The sequence below is a fragment of the Polypterus senegalus genome, chromosome 4 (genome assembly GCF_016835505.1).
Source record: "Polypterus senegalus isolate Bchr_013 chromosome 4, ASM1683550v1, whole genome shotgun sequence".
Classification (NCBI taxonomy): Eukaryota; Metazoa; Chordata; class Cladistia; order Polypteriformes; family Polypteridae; genus Polypterus; species Polypterus senegalus.
In genome coordinates this window covers 216,781,907-216,806,124 of record NC_053157.1, presented here as the reverse complement: position 1 = coordinate 216,806,124, position 24,218 = coordinate 216,781,907, and positions in this window count along the sequence as shown.

Here is a 24,218-nt window from a genome sequence, read left to right as displayed (position 1 = left end):
ACAGTGGCAAACACTGTGAAAAACATTTCTCTATTACAATAAAAAAAAAACATTGGGAAAAGAGACGAGACGTGACTTTCTCAGAGAGACACTTTCACGAAACTTCAAAAGTCCTAAAAAAAATAGTAAAAAATGCATTAACGCAAACAAATGGAAATTGTTATTCAGTGAAATAAAGGAACAGCAAAAAGCGATTGAATATATTGTTCGGATTTAAACTTTAAGTCGGAGACTTGTAGATCGTCTAATTCATGTTGCCATTAGAGAAAAGTAGTGTTTCTTCTGAATTAGGAGGCATATCCCCGAGAATTAAAAGATTTGTTGTTTGGTGAAAGTGAAATCCCGTGAGATAAAATTTCAATCCCCAATTTTTTATGCAAAGAGATTTGGAAAAGTCCTGCCCACATCTAAAACCTTTACAACCAAGCACACGGTTCAATCATTTCTCATTTGTGTAAAAGCTATTGTCAGACACAGTTCGTGTAGAGAGAAAGAAACTATATTCATTCACGGGCAGTTATACGTTGCTTTGTCACGATTTAATTCCAAATACGGAATCAAAATTCAATGGGATATTGACGAAAAGGTAAAAGCGAAAAGATATTGAATTTATGGACCTAGGTGATATGACATAAGTATGTAGATATTGTTTGGCTTTAAACTTTAAGTCAGAGACTTGTAAATTGTCTAATTTGTGTTGCCATCAGGGAAAAGTAGCGTTTCTTCCCAATGAAGAGGTGTATCTGCGAGAATTAAAAGTTTTGTTGTTTGGTGAAAGTGAAATTCACATATGTGAATGGCAGAGAAGTGGAGTTGCTGGCGCGTAGCTCAGGCAGGGGTGTTAGCGAGCAGGGAGCGAAGTCCATGTAATACAGAAAAAAAAAAAAACTCAATTCATTCACTAGATCATCTTCTTGCTCAATCACTCATTTTTTACAGCCAGCTCAAGCCAGATTTACAGCTATGGCATTCTCTTTCCATTTCCCAATGAATTATTTAACCGAATATTCACTAACATGAATATTTTCTTGTCTCCATCCCCAGACTTGTGCTTTCTTGTTCTCCTTTCCACAGAGTTGCTTAGACTGTGTAGGTTAAGCCATGATACTGACTCACCAATAACCTGACCTTCCAGATACAGGAACATTTAAAAACAATCAGTTGAAACTCCATCATTGAACTAATTATGTAACTTATAAAACAAATTGGCTGTACCAGAAATGATTTAGGTGCCTCATATTAAGGGGATAAAAATTCATGTAATCAATTATTTTCTGTTTTAAGTTACACCAGATCTTTTTTCACTTTTTCTGTTGACCTGGGTCAAAAGAATCCATCCATCCATCCTCTTCCGCTTATCCGAGGTCGGGTCGCGGGGGTAGCAGCTTAAGCAGAGAAGCTCAGACTTCCCTCTCCCCGGCCACTTCTTCCAGCTCTTCCGGGAGAATCCCAAGGCGTTCCCAGGCCAGCCAGGAGACATAGTCCTTCCAGCGTGTCCTGGGTCTTCCCCGGGGCCTCCTCCCAGTTGGACGTGCCCAGAACACCTCACTAGGAAGGTGTCCAGGAGGCATCCTGATCAGATGCCCGAGCCACCTCATCTGACTCCTCTCGATGCGGAGGAGTAGCAGCTCTACTCTGAGCCCCTCCCGGATGACTGAGCTTCTCACCCTGTCTTTAAGGGAAAGCCCAGACACCCTGCAGAGGAAACTCATTTCAGCCGCTTGTATTCGCGATCTCGTTCTTTCGGTCACTACCCATAGCTCATGACCATAGGTGAGGGTAGGAGCGTAGATCGACTAGTAAATTGAGAGCTTTGTCTTACGGCTCAGGTCTTTTTTCACCACGACAGACGGATGCAGAGCCCACATCAATGCGGATGCCACACCGATCCGCCTGTCGATCTCACGCTCCATTCTTCCCTCACTCGTGAACAAGACCCCGAGATACTTGAACTCCTCCACTTGGGGCAGGATCTCTCCCCCAACCCTGAGAGGGCACTCCACCCTTTTCCGGCTGAGGACCATGCTCTCATGGTTTAAACCCTTTACAATGAAGATCTGTAAAATTATTTGGATTTTTAAAACATTATTGTTGAAATACACAGTCCTGAAAAAGTATAGTGTAGTGATTCATCTTAATCCCAGTATAATATTTTTCTTGCAGAGTCTGCAAGTAGCCAAGAATCCCTTGTATGTATCAGGAACATTAAAGGCAAGCAAGAATATACAGATGGTTAAACAGCAGATTCCTTCAACATGCAATTTAGCGACACCTATATGTGTGAAGAAGTTGAAAATCTCCGAAAAATAAAAGACTACTAAGAAGGTAGTTAGCGATTTGGAATTTGTAGAGGGAGAAGAACTGCATGGATTAAATAGGCTGTATTCTAACATATCACAGCACTTCCTTGACAGCTTAAGGAAGTTGATGAGTAAATATCTAAACCCTTGACACATATTTTTCTAAAGCCAGTGCACACTGGGAAAATTCCTAAAGACAGAAAGTTAGCAAATATTATTACATTGAATAAAAATGGGTGGTAGGGCAGTAAGCTAAACTTGCATCATATGGATGAAATGATATTATTAATTAAATTATGTATCTTGATTTTCAAAAGGCTTTTGAATTTAATTGAATTCCTTTATTGTCAATGAGATTCAATATGCAACTCCTGCATAAATTAATTTTCCTATAAAATAATAGTGTATGATAAATAGCAATATGCAATATGAAAGCACAAGTACAATATTCATGTACATATACTGCAGATGGTTCATAAAGTGGCTCAGGTTTGCAATATTACAGTTGTAGTGAAAGAGGTACACTGATTGCGTGCATTTATAGCTTTTGGGATGAATTTATTTCTGTCTCTGTGGTATCTCTGATACCACTCACAGATGCAATGGGTTAAAATACTTTCAGTGTTGCAGCGGTAGTATAGTAGTCAGCAGCACCTGATGAAGGAGGCGAGCTTTTTTCAATATTCTTAAGAAAAGCAGATCGTTGCTGTACCTTCAGTGCCATGGTGTAAGCTGTCCATGAAAGGCCTCTGGTAATATATATCCCCAGGAACCCTGTGTTGAGTGACAGATTGTTCATGCAGCACCATCTCACCAGATTTTTTCACCTCCACTCTGTAGGCTGATTCATCATTATCAGAAATTAGCCCAATCACTGTTGTGTCGTGAAAAAAATTATGATGGTATTGGTGGTATATGCAAGTACACAGTTGTGAGTGAAGAGGGAGCAGAGGATGGTGCTCAGTACATAGCCTTGCAGTGTGCCCATGTTCAGGGATATGGTAGAAGAGAAATGAGGACCCAGCCATACCACCTGATAGTGCTCTGCTCTGATAGGAAGATGAGGATTCAATTACATAGTGGTAAGCTAAGACCTAGCTGGTGCAGTTTATGGATAAGCTGGGAGGGAACAAGAGTATTGAAAGCAGAGCTATAGTCTACAAATAGCATCCTCATGGATGTGCCCTGTCCCTCTAGAAGAGTCAGAGCTGTGTGCAGAGCTAGAGAGATGACATCCTCTGCAGATCTATTTGCTCTGTAAGCAAACTGAAACTGAAATTGAGTCCAGGTAGATGTGGATGTTGGCTTTAATGTAAGAGACAGCCTGTCTTTCAAAGCATTTCATTATTATTGGTGTCAGAGTGATTATAATTAATGATTTTGGTTTTTCTTCAGCACTGTCACAATAATGGCTTACTTAATCCATGCAGGGACCATTTCCAACCTCAAGTAGAGATTAAAGATATTTGTAAATACCTCTATTGCGACAGCCATGTCTGTCCGTTTGTCTGCCTGTTCGACTCTCTGTCCACATAAAACAACTTGGGCCAAATCTGTAGAAATGTGGTCCACTTATTCTTCAAGGAAATGTGTTGAGACAGTTCCAATTTTAAATAAAATATTTTGAATAGATTGTGCTGTACAAAGTTTTAAAATTTTAAAATCTCCCATTGAGAAACATTGGTGAATTTGCAAAATTGTTGTCTTAAAACGGAGGAACATTCAACTGTGAATTAGTGTACTGTTTTAATTTTGCTTTGAGAGTAGTTGCTTGAACTTATATTTTTTTATATATTTTCCTCTTTTTACTTGTCAGTTACTGGGGAGGGCATGCATGTGCAAACAGTTCACACTCAGCAGTGCCTTCTCCTGCTGCTTTAGGTAAGTTAACCATTAGAGTACATACTAAAGTCACTTCCCTGAAAATGAACGGAAAGGGGAAGCATTTATTTAAGCATATATAAGACTAGATTGATTGAAAAATATTTTCTGCAGATTATTATTATAAAGAACCAATGTTATCATCTTGCAGCTGAATGGTGTTTGAACTATATAATTACAAGGGAAAGGTGTGGCTGCCTTAACTGATAAAAATAAGATGGGTTTTGAAATGGACAGTGGCATTGAGAGGTGGAGGGTACAGAGGATTAAGCTCCTGATTTCTGGAGGCCAGCACCTGATCTTTAAGTCCCAGATATGTATGAACAATTGTGACAATCTTCTGATCTTCTTGTCCAATGTATACAAAATAGCCCCTGATCAATGATAAATATTTTATTTAAGATATGTGTACTACTTGCACAAAACCCCAAGAGGGGCAGATCCTCGCACTTTGATTACACACAAACATGTACAAGTCACACAAAACTTTGCTCTTCAGATTTTTATCCATGTGTAACACTGCGTGACAGTCACAAGTTTAGATGTCCCTGAAAATGAAACTTCATTTGATCTGCGGGCAGAAAATTGGGTCACGCTGGCCATTAACAGCGAGGACAGAACCAGATTACAGTTTGCTCGGTGCTGATCACTTATTGGTATAACACACAGCAGACTGAGCATGCATTATAATTTATCTGAACCTGATGAGTCACTTTTGCTCTTGTGTATCTTTAGATTGGGATTAAAATCTTTAAGACTGTCACCTTTCATATTCTCATTATGCAATAAATCAGGTCCTTTCCAAGTTCTAACTGATGTATATAATTCTAATGAATTACTGTGTTTAATTAATATAAATAGCTAGGTGGGGACTTATTTCAATTTCTTTCCTCTTTTTACAGGGTAACATTGATACTGATAATATGCTAGTATTGGTCATTTTGTAATAGTAGACATTTTTCAGTTGCTAATTATTGGATACTGCTGTATATAGTATACCTTCAAAAATGAATTAGTCACAGACTCTCAACCACTAACACACATCAATTGATGCTATCTACACATCACTTGAATTGCAATCTGCTGTATTTTGAAGGTCACTGAGCTACCTCAAGCCTATGTGTGATCCGTTTTAAACTTCAATGTAAAGTGCTGTTAAAAAGGACATGTTCATCTACTACTAATGCATGTAAGTCCATTTTATTATCACTGCTTTGTATGTAATGCTTTATTTTCAAAATATTTATTAGTACTGAAATATCAGTTCCTGTGACATTCCTATTTGGGAGATGGTTGCTAAGGAATTAGAGATTTCCACTGAGGTGCATAATAAGTGTTTTCTATATTACTCTGCTTTCCCCTTTTGTATTGTTTATTGTGTAGCCTTTGTCAGAATGCCTCAAATCCCATAAACTTAACCACTGTTTATAAGGTATTGTACTTTATAACTTCTTTCCACTTTCCCTTCTACATCTATAACCTCAGGAAATTGCATAGAGTAAAAGACAAGCAGGAATTAAGTTACACTTTAAATAATGTATTATTGATAATATTCATAAATCATAACAATAAAGGTGGCACAGTGGGTAGCGCTGCTGCTGTTCGCTTCCCGGGTCCTCCCTGTGTGGAGTTTGCATGTTCTCCCTGTGTCTGTGTGGGTTTCCTCCCACAGTCCAAAGACATACAGGTTAGGTGCATTGACGATTCTAAATTGTGCTTGGTATGCAGGTGTGTGTGTGCGTGCGCCCTGCGGTAGGCTGGCGTCCTGCCTGAGGTTTGTTTCCTGTGTTGGCTGGGATTGGCTCCAGCAGACCCCCATGACCCTGTAGTTAGGATATAGTGGGTTGGATAATGGATGGATGGATAATAACAATAAGCAAAGTACAAGTGAACACTTGCAACCATACAACCTGATAAATGCTAATATGTAGTTTCAGGCAGCACACAGACATATGCAGTTACTTTAAATATCTCTAGTTAAATCATTTCCTAGCTTTCTTCAGGATAGGCCGTATGTCTGTCTCAATATGGCTGCTGAGCTGTGCTTCTCAGTGTAGTCTTCTTTTCAGTCATTGGTGTGTGAGATGCTCCTTCATCACAATGGCGTGAGAGAGTGAGGAAGGGGTAAAGCAGGTAAATTTATCGATTCTCTGTTCAAATCCAAACAGCCAACTTTAGACCATTAGATTTCCGGTACGACACATTGCCCAGTTACTGGCTTATTTTCAAAGTTGCCCCCAAAAAACGTCTGTTGAGTGAAGCTTGCCAGCCAAGTAGTTTGGCTTTCCTGTGGAGGTTGATTGAGAGAGTCCTGCAGAGAATCATTTGCCAAACTGGTTTTAGGCACTTCCCCCATCCCTGTCATAAAATTCACATCCTGACTCAGTTCTAAAAACTCTTAGATTGGATGTACAGTGATCCCTTGCTGTATCGCGCTTTGACTTTCGCGGTTTTGCTCTATCGCAGATTTTATATGTAAGCATATGTAAATGTATATTGCGGATTTTTCGCTGATTCGTGGATTTCTGCGGACAATGGGTCTTTTAATTTATGGTACATGCTTCCTCAGTTTGTTTGCCCAGTTGATTTCATACAAGGGACGCTATTGGCGGATGGCTTAGAAGCTACCCAATCAGAGCACGTATTACATATTAACTAAAACTCCTCAATGCTATAAGATATGCCTCCTGCGCGGTGCTCGATTGTTTGCTTGTCTCTGCCTCTATCTCACCCTCTCTGACATTCTCTGCGCCTGACGGAGGGGGTGTGTGCTGAGGTGTTGTTTGCACAGAAGCTTTTTGCCTAGTGGATACGGACGCTCCTCTAAGAAATGCCGCTTTATCGAGGTGCGTCCAAAAGCACACTTATTGATTTTTTGATTGTTTGCTTTAATCTCGCGCGCTCTCTCTCTCTCTTACGTTCTCTGCGCTTGACGGAGGAGATGTGAGCAGAGGGGCTTTTTGCACAGAGGCTGTTTGCTTAGAAGATAGGGATGCTCCTGTAAAAAATGCTGAAAGACTACCTTCACATTGATCCCTTCATTGCCGCTGCTTTATCACGGTGCTTGCATACTTAAAAGCGCAACAGCCCTATTGATTTTTCATTGTTTACTTTACTCTCTCTCTGACCCTTACGCGCACTTTGAAGAGGAAGATATGTTTGCATTCTTTTAATTGTGAGAAAGAACTGTCATCTCTGTCTTGTCATGGAGCACAGTTTAAACTTTTGACTAAAGGGTGTTATTTCATGTCTAGAGGGCTCTAATAATGTTAAAAAATGTATTTAGAAGGTCGTAAACAGGTTTTCTATGCTCTAACTGCGAAAATATTAGATTTCTAAATAAAGAATCCTACTTCGTGGAAATTCATTTATCTGTCTGGAGCGGATTAACCGCGATAAACAAGGGTTTACTGTATAACTGTGCGGAGAATATTTATAAACAGTGTGGGAGAGTTTCTAAGGGCTTAAAATATATAAAAATAATCATACAAACAAATGGTTTCTACTTCGCGGATTTTCACCTATCGCGGGGGGTTCTGGAACGCAACCCCCGAGATCGAGGAGGGATTACTGATATACAAAATTTCACACCACAAAATCACTGAGATCAGACTTTTTGGTAATTGGAGGGGAAGCCTGTTTTCATTTTTTTGAGCCTGAAACTAGAATATCAGTCGAAAGTGTGGTTCCCCAAGGGCTCCAAGACCTTAGTCAAGGCCAGGTGCTGTAAGTCAGTTGACAAAATAATGTTTGGCATTTATTGCTCTTGGAAATGTCTTTCAGCCAAGTGGTAGTCAGAAATCTGCTTTCAATGGAATGAAGAGAGGGGGCAACCCTGGATGCCCTTTTACAAGTCTTTCCTGCACAATGTCAACACACCAGCTCACATTGCCAAGTTGAACATGACCACCATTTAGCAGTCAAGTGTTAAGTTGGTGGAGCCCCCTCTCTCTATTCCCCTGACTTGACACACTGAGATTTTTTTGTTGTTTTCAAAAATCAAAGAACTTCTGCTTGGGAAAGTTTTTGAAGCTCACAATGAGCTCAATGAAGCTGTGAATGGGGAGTTGAACAAATTGACAGAGAAGAGTTTTGCGTCATGCTTTGACCAGTGGATTAAGTGTATGAAAAAATACATCGATCTTGATGTTGACTACGTTGAAAAGTCATGAATAAATGAGCTTTCTGGTGGTTGAAAAAATGTCATTCTCGGTTTATTTTTTCCTAGAAAGGCTCAGGATTTTCTGAATACCCTCTCATACCTTTTCATGGTGTAAAATGTGTTGATGCTGTCTTATATTCTTATCGTGTTTCCTATTGACACAACCTGCTTCTTTATCATTAGATGAATATGTGGATTTGTATTGTTATATCTTAATGACCTACTTTAGAAAGGTTTGGCCTTAAAAAGGCATGTAGTGTGTTATTCTTCATCATTGTACACCAATCAGTTTAGATTTCAACAAAGACTGGGTTGCAAGTATGAGTGTAGCTGGAGAAAAGATGATCAAACCTTCAGGAAAAAATCAGCAATCATGCTTTAGAACACTCAGAAACGCCAGCTCTAAAGATTATACTATGCTTCTAAATGCTAATAATAAACAGTAAGCACTCATTTTTCATAACTGAACACTTCATTAAGCCAATTCACTTAGATTCAATGACATCTGTAAATACTTTCTCCAGAAATTTAGATTAGAAATTTAAGTGGACACTTTTCCTTTGAGGTGTTTTTCTGAGTTCTCTGAGACTGACCCTGCATACCTGTATATTGTTTGTGTGGCAGCTTCTTGGATCTTCTACCTACCTACCTACCTACCTACCTGTCACAACACCCAGTGGAAGAAACCCAGCCAAGCCTTACTCGTCATAGTTCTTTCTCACTGAAAGTCATATGAAGCTTCAGGAATAGGATTATGATTTTAAAGCCAGGTCCAACACTCTTGCCTCCTGCTTTGTATTTAAACACACCAGTGCATGGTGACCCACACATTTCTCAGTTTTAATTGCAGTCTACATAGTCTGGACTTCCACTGCTATGCATTAATTCTACTTTATTTGAATATGTCCTCAAAAATCACACCTTACTATAATTATGGCCTCATTCATGTTTCCCATTATGTACATATTCCAAGGTTCCACTTGTCACCCTTTCAGCATGTAACTTGCCTTAAATGTTTTTCATGTGCCTAATCTCACACTACTGTGCTCCTCCACAATTACAGCCCCTCAGCATGAATCCTTCATTCAAACTTCTCATGCTTTGCTTTCTTACACATTTTAGTAAATTCCTATTAGAACAGGAAGTTATTTCCAATATGATGATACTTTGAAACAGCAACACATAAATGCATCCTAAATATAGTTTATACAGTTTTACCACATTTTTTCCTTTCTTTCCATTTTATATATTTGCCGTTATGTTTACATTTCCTATTTTTAATTGTATTTAATGCATTTCACTGAAGCACATATTTGTCTTCATGAAATGACATCTCCAACTGGCAATTCTTCCCCAACATCAACAGCATTTATTTCTATCACACGTTTCCATACAAAGGATGTAGCTGAAAGTGCTTTACAATGTCAAAAAAGTAATTATGTGCAAAGCAAACCAAATTAAAGTCAGGTAAGAAAAATAATGCATAAATGGTACACAAAAAAATAAAATGCAAACATAAGACTGGTGTATAATTAAAAGAAATAGATTCCTTAAATATGGATGTGTAGAATTATTTTTTAGGCCTCTAAATGATGATCTGATGCATAGAGAAAAAAAAAAAAACTCCAGTTGAGCTGGAGGAAGAAAAAACAAAATCTGTAAGAGCTCCAGGCCAAAAGACCACCGAGCCCCCATTAGGCATTCTGCGTAACATAATGGTTTTTAAGTAGTTCTGCATTGTTTTTAAAGCTTTGTCTTAGAGGAACTGAGGCGGTAGGTCTCATGGCAGGCTGGTATATCAATCAGCATTCATTCAGTCATTTAAAACATCACGGGCTGCTTCACGGGTCTTTGTTTAAGAGGTGTTGGGGCAGATGGCCACAGAAAACAGAGAAAATAAAAGATTAATAAAGACTGCACATTCCTTAAAGAGTATGATAAATATATGCATATGTAGTTTATTAAGGATAGAAATAACTGAAGTTGTGAGAAAGCCTACAGTTTTTTAATCATCCACAGTGTTATTCTGGTGAATCTGTATTGGAAAAGTATCCCAGCTTTTTGATGTATAACTAGAGCCAAAGAGCCACATACAAAATGTTTACCCAATCAGGAGTTCATAAAACCTTGTTCTGTTTTTATTATCTGTGCAGTGTCTTGAAAGAAACATAACCCTTCTATGATCAAAAAATATTCTGAATATCATTAGAAGGTCTAAATGTATAAATCCTGTGGTAACTGTTGTTCTGTCATGGCTGACCAGTCTATATTATGCTTTAAACTTTGTCTTTGATATCTGGGTATGAAACTACTAAAATAATGGAAGGTTCTTGAAAGAAATAAATGTATTCTTTCATTTTATTTTTTTTCCAGGCCTCTCTTCTGCACCTCAACAGATTATAAAAGCCATGCTGGGAACAAACTGACCCTTTCTTGCATACCCAATTCCAGATATTCAAGCTGCCGTTGGTGGTATATCAATCATTTGTCTTCCTTCAAACAAAATACGAATGTTATTGAAATCACTTTTTCTAAGAAAACCCTTGGAGAATACACGTGCTATTGCACAAATAATCAAATGCGTGGGAAAACTATGTCATACAAGTTGGAGATGGGTGAGGATTCTAGTGTAGTATTGAAGAAGACAGACAGCAAGTTCACATTGTGCATCGTCATATTTTGTCAGCTCATGGGTTTTACTGTTGGGAGTGTAGGCATGTCTGTATATTGCAAGATAAACCAATTAGGATCCAGAAGACCAAACGTCCAAGCAAACTTCTTTAGAGACCTGAAATAAATTCTGTGAAAAATTGCTGTGATATTTTGGCATGTGTTTGTGTTAGAGTTGGGCATTTAAAATAGATTAGTAATGGATATGATTAACACTAAGAAGAAATGTTTGAATAATCTGTGCCTTGTCATTTCTCCATATTTTATAAAGTTACAAAAAAGCAATGGATGAATCATTTGTGCAATGTCATTTATATATATTTTGATGTGTTTCTGAATGCTTGTACCATTCTAAAGGCTGGTCTTTTTATTATCTACAATCCAATACATTTACCAGTTGCTGCATTTCTTGTAACTAGTAAATTTAGATATCTGTTCCTCTTAATTAATATTAATCACTAGGAGGCTTTACCCCCTGCTCACTTTGCTTGCCAACCCCACAGCCTGTGCTATGCACCAGCCACTTCACATCTCTGACACTAGCGTATGTGGATTTCACTTTCAACAAACAACAAATCTTTTAATTCTCGCGGATACGCATCTTCATTGGGAAGAAGCACTACTTTTTCCTGATGGCAACACGAATTAGACGATCTACAAGTCTCCGACTTAAAGTTTAAATCCGAACAATATTTACATTTTTCTGTCATATCACCTATGTCCACATATTCAATATCTTTTCGCTGTTCCATTATTTCACCGAGTAATAATTTCCATTCCATTCCATCCCTCTTAAATGGTGACGGAATGGGAAACAAATGCAGATTTTTTTACCTCCTCTTTTCTCGATCAGCTGCTGGTTGCTGCTGCTGCTGCCGTGCCGTGTGATCTGCATCTCGTGCGGCCCTTAGAACGTTTAAAATCCTGTACAGCAACTGTCCTTTTGTCTCACTGCCTTGTCTCTCTTCTCCCCCAGACATCCTCAAACACTATTCAATCTCTTTTCGCTGTTCCATTATTTCACAGAGTAATAATTTCCATTTGTTTCCGCTAATGCGATCTTTACTATCATTTTTTTGGGACTTTCGGATTTTACTACTTTTATTATCTGCAACCTGCTCTGTATGTGTATCGCGCCAATGTTTTTGACATCTACTCTTATTTCTGGCCCCAGGCGTGGTTAAATCTCTTGGCACAAAGTCTCATCTCACGGGACATGAAATTATCTCTCTGAAAAAGGCACGCCTTGCCCCATGTTTTTTTTTTATAATAGAGAGATATTAAACTAAATAGGTGTTAGGCCACTCCTACCATGTTAAATTAGATATAGCTACAGTTCCATGCAAAAGTTTATACACACCTAGGCGAATTAGATGTTTTGTTGACATTTGAAGTAAAAAATAGTAAATCAACTTCAGCAGCAAACAAACTAAAACATCCATCCATCAATCCATTATCCAACCCACTATATCCTAACTACAGAGTCATGTGGGTCTGCAATGACATGGAATTCATTGGTTGGAGTTTGTTCTTAAGGCTACAGAAGATTAGTTTTGATATCTTGGTCCAGACGGAGCTTATAACAGGGGACCCAAAAATTCCAATAATTGGTCAATAGCATGGGAGTAGCGTGTAGTTTTAGATTATACTGGTAGGTACTGTATGCCTACAATCTTATTTATCAACCCACAGAGTGATATCACACTAAGTTGATCAAATGCATATGTCTGACATTTATTTTGTGATTTTTTTTCTCCAAGGCAAAAAAAAGTATATCAGGTCTTTTCAAACATCAGGACAATGGTGATCGTGTTTTTTAACATTTACAGATTAGTTAATGAGGAGTTTGTTCCCTATGAACAGCCTGTTATTCAGTAACATTATACTAAATTCAGATCTATCTATCTATCTATCTATCTATCTATCTATCTATCTATCTATCTATCTATCTATCTATCTATCTATCTATCTATCTATCATATAGTGCCTTTCAGATCTATCTATCTATCTATCTATCTATCTATCTATCTATCTATCTATCTATCTATCTATCTGATGAAATGCTTGTATTTGTAAAACAATATGATATGAAAAATAAATGTTTCAGTTTCATTACAATTTTGTGTCACACTTAATATTTTTTTAACCTCATTGGACTTTCAGGGGGGCTTCCTATAATGGGAAAATTTCTTTCTACCCTTTTAAAAAAATAATAAAATATATATATATATACATTGTAGGAAGCATACAGGATGGACAGGCATCCCAACAGAAGATCTCTTACTCAAAAATACAGAAAAGCATCCCGGCCAAGAGAGGGGAAGGAGGTTGCACCCGGACAACACTGCCCTTAGCAATGGATGGATATCCTTGCCGGACATAATCTTGTTCAGGGAAGAGATTATAGAAGTCACCAAAATGACATGCATATATGTAGACGGGCAGTTGCAGGTTAAATATAAAGACATTATCTATTTATTGTTTTCAACATGTTACTTTAGTAAGCGTTTGCATGGCCAGTTTTTGTGTGAGCATACCATGGCTTTGCCATTACAAGACGGCTATCAAAGGCGACAAAAGAGATACTCGACCTCCTCCATTCAATAGCTCATGTATTTGGAGTCTGAAGAAAAAATTGACATTCAGCATGCGCTAAAACCTGGAGGGGAAATACTTATTGGAAAATATTATCTAGATAAACATGCCGAAATAAATGGTAAAAAGATGGTTTTTGAATTTAATGGGCACTTTTACCATGGATGCCACATCTGTTTACAATGAAAAATCATGGAATAGTGTTACAAACATAATATTCAAGCCACTTTATCCAAGAACTATGCAAAACGTTCACTACTTAAAAATGCAAGGTATTGAGATTTATCAAATGAGGGAGCATGTTTGGGTGGGTCTGGTTCGAGAAAACCACCATGTGCAGAGTTTCCTGAAAACAGCTTTGATCTCTTGAGTGTCTCTCTTTGGTGGTAGAACAAATGCAGCACGTTTATATTACAATGTGTCTGCTGGAGAAAAAATCTATTACTATGATTTCACAAGTTTAAATCCTTACCTGAATAAAACCAAAAGATACCCAATCGTTCATCCAAAAATTATTTATTTTGATTTTGAAACATATTTCGGATTAGCCTGGGTGAGAGAGTATCCACCCAGGAATCTTCTGTTCCCTGTTATGCCATGCAAAATAAACAACAAATTATACTTTACACTTTGCTACACCTGTGCTTTAACAGAACAGAAGACACCCTGCACACACTCTCACGTGGAAAGAGCTCTGACTGGATGCTGGACAACCCCCTGAATTGTTTGCAGCTACTCATTAGTGGTACAAAAGTGAAAGAATAAAGTATACATGACATTTTGAACAAAGCTCTCACAAACTTTTTTCAGAGTATTGTGAAGCCCATAGCATTTACAGCCACCCTACCCCAACACAGACAGGCAGGATACAAGTTTCTCCACACAGGACACCTTTATTTGCAGGTGGGAAGTGCTTTCTTTTCTCTCCATAAGAGCACAATGTTCACAACATCAAGCACAGTCTTTTTCACCTCCACTCCTTCTCACAGACTTTGTCCTTCTTCCTCCTGACTCTGGCCATTGAGCAGTGGCTACTGGACCCTTTTATAGGGCAACCAGAAGAACTCCAGGCGCCCAAAGAGATTGCTGCCAAACAGGGCCCTGTAAACATGCAGGCACCCCCTGGCAGTGGCCTTGGGACCCAGCAGGGTTGAGTTTCAATGCTCCAAACCCGTGGCCCCACTGCAAGCCAAGAGTGCTGCCCTTTATCGGTCCAGGGCAGATAGGATCTGTAATAAGCCATTCTCCCCCAGTCTTTATGTGCCAAAGGCGTCCCACCCAGGTAAGGGCCCGGTGGTCCGTCACAGTATATTAATGCCCATTTAAAGGCAAAGCTAGGGGCCTTGAGTGGTGTACAAACACTGAAAAGTGTTAACATGTTATATGAACAAGAAGGTGTAAAATTAAGTAAGCATCTAATAAAAAAAAATCCAGCTTGAAGGCAAATTGAAAAACTTTTTTTAAATTCCCTATCGGAAAAAATATACTTGGTACTACAAGACAGGAAGTGAGGTCAAAGGGGTCAGGCTTATAAGGATCTTCAACCATAGGCTCAAGCCCGGACGTGACATCACAGGGGCCGGAGCCGGCAAGGTGTTCTTCCATAGGCTCAGACCCGGAAGTGATGTCAAGAGGGCCAGGTGGAATCTCCCGTGAGTAGTCTGCAGGAAAGGGAGAAAATGAGTCAGTGCACTCTGCCACATCTCAGTCTGATTCGGAACTGCCCTTACTCAAGCCCTTTAGCTGCCTCCCCTGCGCACGTGTGTGACAATATATATATGCCAGTAACGGCATACTGCACGATAACGTGCAGCGAATACATTTGACTTGAGCATTCCTAGTTTTCATACTCTTTCTCTGTCTCTGTATAGCATTCATTTGCTCAGTGTTTGATGCACTTGCTGCTTCCTGAGCAGCTCTTCTTTTCTCCACCTTTGTGGCCTGCTGCTTCTCTTCTTTCGTCGTCATCTTTTCATGTTAAAACTGATTAATTTAGTTTTTGTGTTGCAATTACTTAAGTTAGCTGGCACTTAAGTGTTCAGTCTACCTCAAGAATGATTAGTGAAGGTGGTAGGGAATGAGAACGGCACCCATATGCATGCGCCGCACGGCCACCCTGCTGCGCGCTGCCAAGAGTTGATTCTACAATAAAATAAAATAAAAATAAAAGCAGTAATAAAAATCTTCACGCAGATAGTAGACGTCACGTAGTATATGTGTACCACATTTCAAATCAATAGGTGAAACGGTTTGCGAACTACAGGTGATTTAAAATCCTGGACAGACAAACAAATAGCCACGGTAGCGTAATATATAAGAATATATATGTATATATATATATATATATATATATATATATATATATATATATATATATATATATATATATATATATATATATATATATATATATATATATATACTAAAAATAATGAGAGTGGAGAAGTAGTGTGTTAAAGAAGTAATGAGAAATAAAAGGAAACATTTTAAAAATAACTTAAGATGATTGTTAATGTAATTGTTTTGTCACTGTTGTGAGTGATGAGTGTTGCTGTCATACACATACAACCACATATATATACATATCTACATATACACACTTAAATATACATACACACACATATATACACACAAATACATATATATACACACACACATATATAAACATATATATACATATACTGTACATACATACACACACATATATATATATATATATACTGTATACATACAGTCTTTGGGGTGCGAGCAACTTTTGCTGGGGGTGCCAGAATCCATCAAGGAAGAAAAATAAAAAACATTATTTGTACAAAATCTTAATTTATTTATCAATTCCTAAATAATTAAATGGGCAGGCTATTTCGTATCAGTGCAATACGCTGCTTGTTAAAACGGATGACTCCCGCTCTTACGTGCAAGTCTGCGAGGATATTATGAACTATCGAATCTGTTCAAGTTCTATTTAAATTTTAAATAGAAGGAATTTTTATTCCTTATTTTTATTTCGACAGATGGATCCAAAGTCTTGTTTATACCTCGTGTATTTTCATTAAACTTGTATCTCGCGAATACCACATTTGTCGTAGGCATGACAAATGGCAGCGGGAGTGTGTCTATAAACTTAATTTAAACTTACAGTTCACACCGTGCTTTGTTTCCACAGTAGCTGCACGTATGAATATGCTTGTATGCATCACTCGCTTCATAATTTTCTGCTGCCTTTGCAATTGTGAAATGGCGTTTACTGTTCAGCGCTCTTTGGAGCTCTTCCTTGTTTTCTACGTACTGCATTCAGAGTAATTTCACATGATTACATGGGAGGCGTGATGATGTCAGACGCAACTCCGCCCCCCCACGGCCATCGAGCTGAGGTCCATTACAGTATATGTAGAAAAATAGCTTCCAGTTATGACCATTACGCGTAGAGTTTCGAAATAAAACCTGCCCAACTTTTGTAAGTAAGTTGTAAGGAATGAGCCTGCCAAATTTCAGCCTTCTACCTACACGGGAAGTTGGAGAATTAGTGATGAGTCAGTCAGTCAGTCAGTGAGGGCTTTGCCTTTTATATATATATATATATATATATATATATATATATATATATATATATATATATATATATATATATATATATATATATATATATATATATATATATATATATATATATATATATATATATATATATATATATATATATGGCCTTCATGGTGGTGCAGTGGTAGCGCTGCTGCCTTGCAGTTAATCCCTGCATGGAGTTTGCATGTTCTCCCCATGTCTGCATGGGTTTCCTCCAGGTACTCCGGTTTCCTACCATAGTCCAAAGACAGGTTAGGTGCATTGCCGTTTCCTAAATTGTCCCTAGTGTGTGCTGTGTGTGCATGCCCTGCAGTGGGCTGACACCCTGCCTGGGGTTTGTTTCCTGCCTTGCACATATGGAAAATAAAATTAGTATATTCATGTATTGGTATAAATAAATATAGAAAAATATATAAGCATGAACTTTAGTGCAAATATTAATGCAAGTCAGGCCTGCTAAACAAATGGTTAAATAAAGGCACATGCCATATTTCTTTTTTAATTAAAGCTTAGCTCTATCCACCAATATAAACTAGCTCAAAGACCAAGGAAGGGAAATGATAAGATAAGACAGCCCAAGGGTGGAAAAAGGGGGAATGTCTGTAAGCTCAAGGCCGACTAGAAAATAAGTGAAGCAGAAAAATACAGACCAATAACAAAGGATAAAAATAATAATGGTTATTATGAAAGAATGTGACAGGCCAGCTGCAGTAAAAGGAGTCAGAATCAAACAGCGAGGTCAGAGTGATAAGAAATGATAATATAAACTGTAATTTTTAACTGTTCGGGGCTCGACTCAAACTGAGTTGAGTCCGTGTTATTGTTTTATTGCAATAAAACTAATTATTCTGTTTGCCTATCCACTGACTCCTAGAGCCTTAATTTCGTGTGAAGACCTTTGGCCCCGGCGATTTCACTTCGTCATACCCTGTGTTGGCTGGGATTGGCTCCAGCAGACCCCGGTGACCCTGTAGTTAGGATATAACTGGTTGGATAATGGATGGATATATATATATATATATAAAATATATATATATATATATATATATATATTCTGTGTTGGTATTTTATGTGGCTTACGAAGGAAGATTCACGCGGCACCGTGAATAAAATAAATAAATAAATAAAAATATCTCTGTTATAAAAAAAAATCTTGGAAGGAGAGGATACGTAATCTTCTCGGAAGACAATTTGACGTCCCGCGAGACAAGGCAGTGAGAGAAAAGGACAGCTGCTGTACAGTTTTTTAAATGATCAACATGCAGCGCGATAAGTAGAATAGGCAGCTCGGCAGCAGAAAGACAGCAGCTGATCAAACTGCCTCTCCTCAGCATGCGTTCAGCCCCCACACCACCTTGACAATGGGAGCGGCAGAGACATGAAGTGGCTGTAGCGTAGCGCGCGGGTGGGGGTTGGGGGGGTTTGTATTGGGAGGTGGTGGGCGAGTGAAGCGAGTAGTATTTGGAAAATATAAAAGGCAGCGTGTGATAGAGTCCAAACAAAATTAAATCAATTATTAAATCTGTTCATGCATGATGTGTCAGTCTTGCCAAGGACATGGTAATAGAATGATGACACTGCTATTGTGGGCTGCATCAGGTGTGGGCAGGAGGAGGAGTACAGAAAGTTAATCAAAGACTTTGTTAAATGGTGCGACTCAAACCACTTACACCTTAACACCAGCAAGACCAAGGAGCTGGTGGTGGATTTTAGGAGGCCCAGGCCCCTTATGGACCCTGTGATCATCAGAGGTGACTGTGTGCAGAGGGTGCAGACCTTTAAATATCTGGGAGTGCAGCTGGATGACAAATTGGACTGGACTGCCAATACTGATGCTTTATGTAAGAAAGGTCAGAGCAGACTATATTTTCTGAGAAGGTTGGCATCCTTCAACATCTGCAGTAAGATGCTGCAGATGTTCTACCAGACGGTTGTGGCGAGTGCCCTCTTCTACGTGGTGGTGTGCTGGGGTGGCAGCATAAAGATGAAAGACGCCTCACGCCTGGACAAACTTGTTAAGAAGGCAGGCTCTATTGTAGGATTAAAGTTGGACAGTTTAACATCTGTGGCAGAGCGACGGGCACTAAGCAAACTCCTGTCAATCATGAATAATCCACTGCATCCACTTAACAGTGTCATCTCCAGGCGGAGGAGTAGCTTCAGTGACAGACTTTTGTCACCATCCTGCTCCACTGACAGACTGAGGAGATCGTTCCCCCCCCACACTATGCGACTCTTCAATTAATTTTATTTTAATTTTTTTCATTTTTATTACTATTTAATTTAATATTGTTTCTTTGTATCAGTATACTGCTGCTGGATTATGTGAATTTCCCCTTGGGATTAATAAAGTATCTATCTATCTATCTATCTATCTATCTATCTATCTATCTATCTATCTATCTATCTATCTATCTATCTAGAAGAACTGAGGACACTGTTTTTGAGTGAGTAAACTCTCTGACACTCATTAATCAACCTGTTCACATATGGGGAGAATATGCAAATTCCATGTAGAACCTAGCACTGTGAGGCAGGATTGACAGGTAGGCACAGCAACTCTGTCTATGCTAATATCTGTACCAAAACCTACCAAACTTCAATGTGATTAAAACTAAATGTACTGTATGTTTATCATGTTTGTTTAGTTCTTTTCTCTTCATTGCATGCTACATTCATGTTCAATATTTTTCTCACTAGACCAACTGAAGGATGCAATTATAAATCCTGATGTAGCAGGCAACATCTTTGCGAGATAATGAAATAGTCTTCTACAGTATATAGTGAAAGAATATAAGTGATCATAAGTATGTCTTTCAATTATTATGGTCTAGCTATCTACAGAATGGAGACAGCAATTCACATCAAGGCATCAGACTTTAATAATATCAATAATAGTGATTGCCAAATGGTTTCTGAATCCCCACCACCCTGAGCCACAGAGGCACTCAAGCATTGAAACTGTGAAGCAAATAGCGGGTCTCCATTTACGATGGGTAAATCTCAAAACAAGGTGTTTTTTTATGCTTTATTTCCTTCTTTAAGCAATTTCAATATGCTTTTTTTGCAATATATACAGTGTATGTGTGATCTCAAGATATGGATCAATAATACATTTTTGATTGGTTCCTGCCTTGTGCCCTGTGTTGGCTGGAATTGGCTCCAGCAGACCCCTGTGACCCTGTATTCGGATTCAGCGGGTTAGAAAATGAATGAATGAATGGTTTGAAAAATTCACACATTTGGTATGTTTTAAGCCCTTTTTTTTATTAATTTGGACCTAGGTGCCTAGAAGGTTGAGTTAGTCTAAATTTACTTTTAAAAATGCATAAAATGTGATTCACTTTGGAATACAGTTTCATGGGGCAAATGAATATATATCAAGATTGTGAAAACATAAGTTCAACTTAAAAAAATGCTGAACTTATTCTTTTATATTTTGGTTAACATAGTGGTTTTACTGATTGTGGTCTGCATGATGGTTTGTTTAAATGTACGGTGCTAAACATTAGCTGTAAGAACAGAATGGCACCAAATTATTACAGAATAGAATGAAATGTGCAAGCTCACTTTAGTGCTGTTTATTCTCAAAGCATTCCCAAAACAAATCTCATATATATTTTAATATTCTGTTTAAAATAGCACTTTAGCCTTTAAACTAATACAATCAATATGCTAATGCTAGTTATAATTACAACACTAAAAATACTCAGTCAGTCAGTCAGTCAGTCAGTCATAGTCTAACCCGCTTTCTCCTGTTTTATATGTAGACTCCCATAAATAAATTATTCACATTTCTTCTGGCAACATGGCCAGAAGTGAATATTTCATGCAACTGTCTAGTTCACATATTATATACCATTGCAACTACAATAGTTTTTATTCCTTTTAATCTTTTTTAAGTCTTGGAGCAAATTCTTTATTATAAATATTACACTGGAGACAGGGAGGTTGGGGACATTTTATTAACTGAGAAATAATCTACAGAGAGGAGAACCAGCATAGCAGTTTTTCTTAAATGCTGGTGAATTAACTAAAAATGGAAACAAATTCAAGCTAAATATCCTAAACATTTTTATATTTTATTTACTAAAAATAAAGTTAGAAATGATTCAAGAGAAATATTTTGTAGTTTCTAATCATCTTTAAAGTAAGATAATCAGCCTAATAAAAAACCCCACTGTTGACAAAGTGGAAGAATCCGGTGAAAATGGAACACTCCAACAAACGTGACAGTTATCTTCAAGCAGTAGTCATTTCTGAGTACAGTACAAATTTTTAAGGTAAGAGAGCAGAATGCTGTGTTTATATGTCTATATGTGTGTTATACAAACTCAGGATAATTTTGATGGAAGCTCTAATATTACTATGTGTATAGAATGCAAATTTCTTGACTTTAAGATTTTGAAATGCAATTAGTATTGTCAATAAAAATGATCAACATTTTACTGCAAATAATGCAATATTTGTCATTTTGAGTATATAAAACATAAACTAAAAACATTCTTAATAAAGTATAGATTTATTTACTTTAAATAAAACATGACACATATTTCTGTTTTTATATAGTATTTTGAGATGGTATGGTTTTCTCTGTAGGAAAAGATGCTACTGTATAAAATGGCTTGTCTTTTGAGTATTGAAAGTACCCTTTAATAAATACAATTTACAGCATTAATACATTTTCATTACTTGTGTAAAGGACATTTTCCAGTATAGGTTCCGAAGATAAATGGTATTTTGTTGTTGTCATTTTGTGTGACAGAGTACTCAGTGATCTACGAAGGAGTAAATACTTGAGCCATTATGCAGTTTCTCATGCATATCTACCTGTGGATGTCTTTACCAAGACTTATTCAGCCAGCATTTTCACCTTGGCTTAACGACACTCACGGAGGTGAGTCTCTGTTTAGTACATACAGAAAGAATGCTTTTGCTAATAAGCACCAATAATGATGAACATCAAAAGTTTTTGAGAAGGCCAGATCTACTGTTTATGGTCTGTGAGGTTCAGCTCAAATTATATTTGGATTTTGTAATATATGGAAAGTAAGAATTTGTCAATTTAGCCTTTTATAAATTTGCCTTGTACTACTATTGCACTAATGTGACAGCTTCTATTGGCTAACTAAAAAGATTACAATATGCAAGCTTTCGAGGCAACTCAGGACCCTTCTACAGATTGTGTAGATGTCAAGTCTAAATTTGCTTGCTGATGTAATTAATAATAAAAAATATAAAATGTATTATAGTTTTATATTATATATAAAAATATAATTAATTATTAATAACTTCTTACATGATTTCACTATCAATTTACTTTTTCCTATGGTGGCCATGTAGAGAGAAAAAAACAGATTACCTCCAAAACATAAAAAAAATAGCCCCCGGCCTCCACCATCCTCTCTCAGGACCCTAAAATGGATCAAGTAGTTTTGAGAATGATATTCTAGAATGGGATGAACTTCCCCCTACTGTGGTTTTTCATATATATTAGTTTTTCACAATTACACAAGTTTCAGGAAGCAATATGTTCGCTTAGCAAATTATCTCACACTTTTCTCAAAACTATAAACACATTTTCTAAATCTTCATATATGGTTAGATCAGGGGTGCCCAATGCGTCCATCACGATCGACCGGTAGATCGCAAAGGTAGTGCAGGTAGATCGCGTTGCATTCAAAAAAAGTTTTTTTAAGCGTTAGTCTATCATATATATCATCCCTATGGCATTTGCCACTTGACTGACATACAGGGCGGCCAGTCTGCGATCTCTTCTCTTCTAACACACTGGTCATCCTGCACTCACGATCAAACGTGTGAGCTACTGCAAAGCTCCGGCTGTGATCTAGTTAGCCTTCCAATTTATATCGACAAAGAAGGGATTTACAAAAAAATTGTTTGGGGAGGGTATGGGCTGGATGTGGAATTAGAAGAGGATTTTTTTCTCACAATGTCACAAGTCTGATCTGTCAATCTATCCTTGCTATTCTAAAGAAGTAAAATGTGGAAAGGTACTTTCGAACAGTTCATAAACACTAAGAAACTGACATTCTTCCAAAAAGTGATCTGAGAAAGAGAAAAGAGAGGGAACTAATATCGGAGTTAATCGGACAGCCGTCATTTTTCACTCGGCTGAATTCAAAGGCTCCTTGACTGCATTATTCGGCTTATTTACTTTATTATGCGAGTCAGCCTTTTCCTACATGACAATTATTAAATCCAAATACTGTACTGACCATAGATGTATTAAATTGTTATTGTGCCATAAAGGTTATTCAGTTAGGCAAAGTAAGACAACATATATTATATATATATACTATCTAATTTTTAATGTAGGTAGGTCATTTCGACCTGGTCAATTTAAAAGTAGCTCGCAAGCCGAAAAAGCGTGGGCACCCCTGGGTTAGATAAATTTATGGCAAGGTTCAAAATTCAAAATTGGTTGCCATCATAAAATATTGAGGCACTCTTGGAGCACTTTTAGCCAAAGGCTCACTCCATCATGGTGTGCTAAGAAGTGCCTCTGGGAGACTTTTATGCCCACTGCTATTGGGTAATTTAATGCTTCCACTCAATGTGCTTGTTAAGTTTACTTTATGTATGTGTATATTTATTGATTGATGGGTTGGTTGTATTATATGTACTGTGAGTCTGTATTCTTGTCTTTTATGCTTATGCTGCTGTATGCATTTGAATTTTCTCATGTGATTATAATAAAGTTTACCTAATCTAATCTAATCTAAAAAATCACAAATACCTTAGTCAGACTTGTACTTTTAAATCCCAGTGACTGACACACTCATCATATGAATATACACAAAAACCCGTGTTTTATTCACCACACTAATAAATCGTATGCAAATATTGTATGCAAAAAATACTAAGTTAGTTGCTTAGTGCTTCATAATATTAACTAACAGGAATATAATTGAGGCCCACAGTCTTTGGAAATTTCTCACGATAAGCCGGATACCACAATGAGTACAAGATAGATGTAGTTGAAGTACATGAATACAATAAAGATGCAT